This window comes from Perognathus longimembris, chromosome 11, assembly GCF_023159225.1.
Source record: "Perognathus longimembris pacificus isolate PPM17 chromosome 11, ASM2315922v1, whole genome shotgun sequence".
Lineage (NCBI taxonomy): Eukaryota > Metazoa > Chordata > Mammalia > Rodentia > Heteromyidae > Perognathus > Perognathus longimembris.
In genome coordinates this window covers 13,813,843-13,819,842 of record NC_063171.1, presented here as the reverse complement: position 1 = coordinate 13,819,842, position 6,000 = coordinate 13,813,843, and positions in this window count along the sequence as shown.

Genomic DNA, 6,000 nt, shown 5'->3' with positions numbered 1-6,000 from the left:
CACCAACTTAACATTATTGAGTCTGGTTTTGAATTTCAATCCTCCTTGTACCTCTCAAGTAGCTGGGATCAAAGGCTTGGGCTATTAAAGACTCATTTTAAATTTTTTTTTCACATCTCTAGTCTTCTGATTTAAATGATTTAAGTTTGTCATTCATGTAAATCTGAAAAGTTCAAACAGCTTTTAAAAACAAACACATGATTTTCTATTTCCTTGAATTTTGTGTGTGGTTGTCATATAAATATTATAGAAGCTCGAATTGGGAAGACATTTGGAAAGGATACAGTGTATTTAAAAAATAATAAGAAAAAGTGCTAGTATACCTTGATGTTGATTGTTTATCTTTTATCTTACTATCCTTAAAGTAGAACATACTGATTATGGGTTTAACAACATAGTGTATTAAAACTAAAGCCTTCGCTCTGTTATAAGACACCAATGGAAACAGATTTCTTTATAGTTACAGAATTTCCATCCTCCTGTTTACTAAGATTAGTCATGTAGGCTCTTAAGGGATGGACATCTAAATTTACATTTGTAATAGATGTTTGAGCTACCATCCATCATTATATATTAAAATAGTGTCAGGTGAGTCTCAGTATCAACTCACAACCAACTAGATATCACTGATACAGCAACATTAAAATTCAATTTAAATTACTATTCTGATAATGTTTAAATTTAGGGAAGTATATAAGATCATTTAATAGTTGTACTATTAACATTTTAGCCTCGTTGCAATGATGGTATAAAGTGAATGGTCTGCTTTACTAAAGGGGATTTGAATAGTAAACCTTTCATCTAGCTTATGCATAAAGTTTTCTATTAGTAGTTACATTTTTGGAAGAGAATAATATTGTTGGCAAAAAAACAGGAAGTTAGATGATCCATAAAAATGTCTCTACACTGAAAGCACTTTGTATATATGGATAGATTTACTTCAGGGCAAAATAAACTCCATGAAAGTGGAGGACTAGGAGATACACAGAGGATTAAATAAGAAGTGGATGAATGGATGGATGGACAGATGGATGGATGGACGGACTGACAGTCAGACAGATATGCTTCATATACACAAGAAATATATATGGAGAGCTAATACACAACAAAAAGAAACTGTGAAAGCCTCACTCCTAAATATGTCATCTAGAACTACAGGGAGAACATCACCAGAGGCATTATGACATTTGTATATATAAAAAAGTTATTGAAGATATATAAAGAAAAATATAAAATGCATATAAAAATTTTGAATCAATATAGCAGGGAACGGTTTTATCCGGCAAAATTCACTTCACAGTGGGGAATTCAGGTGTAGTAATAGAGTCACTCACCCCCTAGATCTGACTTTCCAAATGGTACCACTGTCCCCATTTGACATCTGAAATGATGATATGGCTCTGAGATAGAGACATAGGTAAAATGAACAGCAGATTCCAGAGTCACCTTAAAATTCATTATAAGATCTTCTGAGATTACACAGTGGTGATAGTTATACAACTGTGTTGCTGAGCACTTTGAATTTTGAATATGTAAATTGTATCTCAATAAAGACAAAATCAATGAAGTTATACCATTTGAAGTGTGCCTCATAGTCATTATATTTGAAATAATAATTAGACATATTAGTTCAAAATACATATAAAATAACTGCCCTTAAAAAATGCTTTGAGAAAATTTCCAAGTTACCTATGTGCCTTGACTTAGTGCAATATATTTATACTGGACAGTTCTTTCTTTAAAAATAGATTTGTTATACTACACATCTGTGCAGTAAACACCCAAATTGTTATATTAACTCTCAGCTAATAGAATTCATTTTTTTCTTTTACTTATAGATATAAATCTTTAAATAAGTTTTATTAAGGATATAAGTATAGATGTAAAAATATGAATATCTTAAATAAAAATAAAAATCTTTATTATACAAAGAGACAAATGTCCCACCTCCAAATAAAATTACTTCCTTTTAAACATTTAAAATAATTTTTTTATCACAATGCCATTTTTCTACTAAAATTCTGTAGCTTGGGATCATTCTTCCCTCTACATGTGTATTTTTGTATTGGTTGAAAGAACCTCCCATAATTACTTTAATTAAGCTAATTTTAAAATCCATTTGTTTATAAACAACCATTTGCTGTCCAAACATACTGATAATTACCATATTATTTATAATAATAAAAATCCAATAAAATCTTATTTGGAAGTAAAGTTAAAAATTACTTTGAGATAGAGTATTTTTGCTACTTCAGTAGCACAATATGTATTTCTAAGCTTATCAGTTCAGTTTTACAGTCTGTAGTAATAATTTTAGGTTTATTTTTATATTTATCTATTGAATAACATTTTTTATAGTTTATTGTTTTAAGATTTTCCCAGGTTATAAAGTCATAAATATTCACCTGTAGTAGAAATGTAAGTCTAAAATATTTTTTGCTAGGAAAAGTTCAGAATTCATTACGGATCGTATGTAGAAAAAACACTTGCTTGAACATTTACTGTCCTTGTTTTGTTATAATCTTATGCAAATTGTAAAAGATCTCCAGAAAATGAAACATAAAATCTGCAAAATGTAAATGTTGCCACACTGTAGAACAGTTTTATTTATTTTCTATTATATGTGATAGACTTAAAATAGGTCTACACTATAAGAAATACTACTAAAATTATATTTCAAAATAAATTCTGTAGTATATACATGGTAAAATATTTCTATTGAAACAATGAAACTTGTTTATTCCACAGAAAATTCCTATTATGGTTATTATCACTGGTATTCTATAACTGGGTTCTATACTTTTGCTAAAATCCTATTTATGGAAGCCATTTTCCCCGAATGGGTTCTATACTTTTGCTAAAATACTATTTATGGAATCCATTTTCCCCTATTTATACATTCTTGTACTTTTGAAAACCCCTTCCAGGCATGTTTATTTCCCTAATTGTGTTTCTTGAATAGTAGAGTCAGTCATCCGTGATGAGATCATTGCATCCGAAGACGTTTTGAACATGTCATAGAGCACAGTTTCCCCATACTGAGTGCTGCATAGGACCCGAACACATTGAACGTTTCTTACTTTGTTTTAACCTTATGCTTATAATGTAGCAGTTATGTCATGTAATCATTGATCAGTGTAGTACTTTGGTTATTTTGTAGTTGTTTGAGCTACTGGTATATTAGGTAATTTTAAATGTGAGATTTTTGTTTGAGTTTAAGTATAATTTATTTAGTATTAACTTGGCTTCCGTGAGAAAATATCAAATGATGTTTAAGATATTTTCATCCTTAATTCATTAAAATAGCTAATATCACCTCAAGGTAAATGAAATGAAATTGTCTTTAAAATTTTTCCACTTGCTCTGGTACATTTGTCTAATATTAGAATTATTAAGGAATGATGATTAGATGATTATGGTGTTATACTGATAAAATTATTAGACTAGCAAGGCCTGGGATACAATATAAAACTGCATATATTGAGAAGAAAGTGGGTATCAATAATAGTTGAATATATAAATGGTAGGGTTAATTGGCAGTATAACGAATATAAATTCTTAAGTTACAATAAATTTAGTTCTTTGGACTTGAAGAGTCCTATAAGCTTAACGACCATGTATTGTTGTTTTTTTGTTATTGTCATTGTTTGTTTGTTTTTGTTAGTCCTGAGACTTGATTTTATGGACTAGACACTGTCTCTGAGCTTTTTTTACTGATGGCTAGCACTCTACCTATGGAACCACAGTGTTACTTCTGGCTTTTTTGTTTATGTGATACTAAATCCAGGTTTACATGAATGCTATCTATGAAAGCACTATACCACTAAGCCACATTCTCAGCCCAGCATCCATGTCTTCAATTGTAAATACTATGACTAGAGAGAAAATTCAACTTTGGTAACAAATTATTCAAATAAAATGATTCAGACACCAGCTTAGAGTGAGACTCTATCACAATTTTTGTAAACAATATATTAAATGTTACATTTTCTTTCAGTTGTCACGCTAATTTAGAATAACTACATATGTAACCTCTTAAAATCATTTCTTTTTTACATTGAATATAATGAACGTTTGTTTTTTAAAATCTTCAAATAAATTTATTATGTAAGGGCCAGGAATGATGGTGTATAATTTTCAAACCAACTACTTCAGAAAAATTATGTTTCAAGACTAGCTTGGGGGGCTGGGAATATGGCCTAGTGGCAAGAGCACTTGCCTCGTATACATGACGCCCTGGGTTCGATTCCCCAGCACCACACACATAGAAAATGGCCAGAAGTGGTGCTGTGGCTCAAGTGGCATAGTGCTAGCCTTGAGCAAAAGGAAGCCAGGGACAGTGCTCAGGCCCTGAGTCCAAGGCCCAGGACTGGCAAAAAAAAAAAAAAAAAAAGACTAGCTTGGAAGCAAATGTTAATAAGCCCCAATTTTACTGAATAATTAAGATGTAGAGGTTATTATCCTATGCATATATAAATATATATGTAAAAGACCAAAAGAAGAAAACTCTAATTTGAAGAAAATGGAAGCATAAAATTATAGAAATGTGCATGTTAAAACAAAGTCTAGGCAACTTTTCATATACGATGAGTCATAAAAATAGAAAAAGATAGTGAAAAAAAGAATCATCCTGCATTATTGTAATACAGAAGGATAATTAGAAATTTTATCTGTTTTATGGTGTTTTTCATTATTCTGTTACCAGTTAACTTTGAAAAGTAAACTTGAAATTACAGAGAATGGGAATCAAGAAGTCATAATTGTATAGTCAAATTAGTTCAATGCTGTAACATCTTCACAAGAAAAATGTGTTCATTTTTCTTTTAATTTTCACAGTTTCAAATTTCATTGGAATCTTTCAATTCAATATCCAAGTGGAAGTGAATTCTTCATTTAAAGATGTCTGCATATGTACAAGCTTGTTTTAAGTGATTTGAAAAGTACACTTTATTAAAAAAATTTTTAAGACAAAAATGAGTAAGACATATTCCACAAATGACAGTTCCAGTAAAACAAAATGCCTATGGATACATTGTCCCCATGTGTAAGCAAACACATACTGCATTGATATATTTTATTAATTCTCTACTACTTAATGGACTACTGGTTATATATGAGAAATAAAAACATAAAAATACTTTTGTTTGTTGATGACTTATCCTCTGCACTATATATATAATATATAATATATATCAGTGTGTGGTATGTTCATGTATGTTATATTAATTTTGTATCTGATAGAACATTCAGGAAACAATGTTTATATTTCTATTTCAGGAAGTTCTTTCTGCAGAGACATAATCGATTCCTTGATGTTATCCAGAGAATTTGGCTATCATGATTTTATTCTATAGAAAATAAACCCTGATTAGGGATTAGAGGATTAAATCCTGTTTAATCAATTTCTTACCATAATAAGATCTTTTTCCTCATACTTTTTCCAGGACAAGTGAAGTGTGCATTGCTCTCAACTTTCTATGAATAGCAAATAAGATTGTTTTCCAACTCTCTAGGTTCCCATACATATTGCTAAAACAGTTTGCAAGTGTCAGAGACTCAGATAATCCTGGCCTCTAAGAATCTTCTGGAAAAAGTTCTTGACCAAACTTTGTCTTTTGCAGAAACATCATTTGAAACACATCTGTATTTGATATGATATCCCTTCTATGGGTGAATGATTCTAGATGATAAATACTGGTTTTATTTAGTTTTTCAATTATATCATTGCTTTATGTGCTGGCTGATTTAGATATCAATTATCAAGTTTCTTTTTTTTAATTTCTGCTGGAAATGACTGGTGGATCTTGGCAGGACACCCTTCTCTTTCCTGTGCAATCCCCTTAAACGCCAGGAACAACACTACTCCAGTCATGTCACTGACAGAAATGAGAGGAAAAAAAAAAGAGAGAGAGAAACACAGAGGATCAATTGAAGCTCGATGAACAATGAAAAGGGAGTATTCTTAGTCTGGAATTCTCTATATTGGATTTTAGTTGTTAA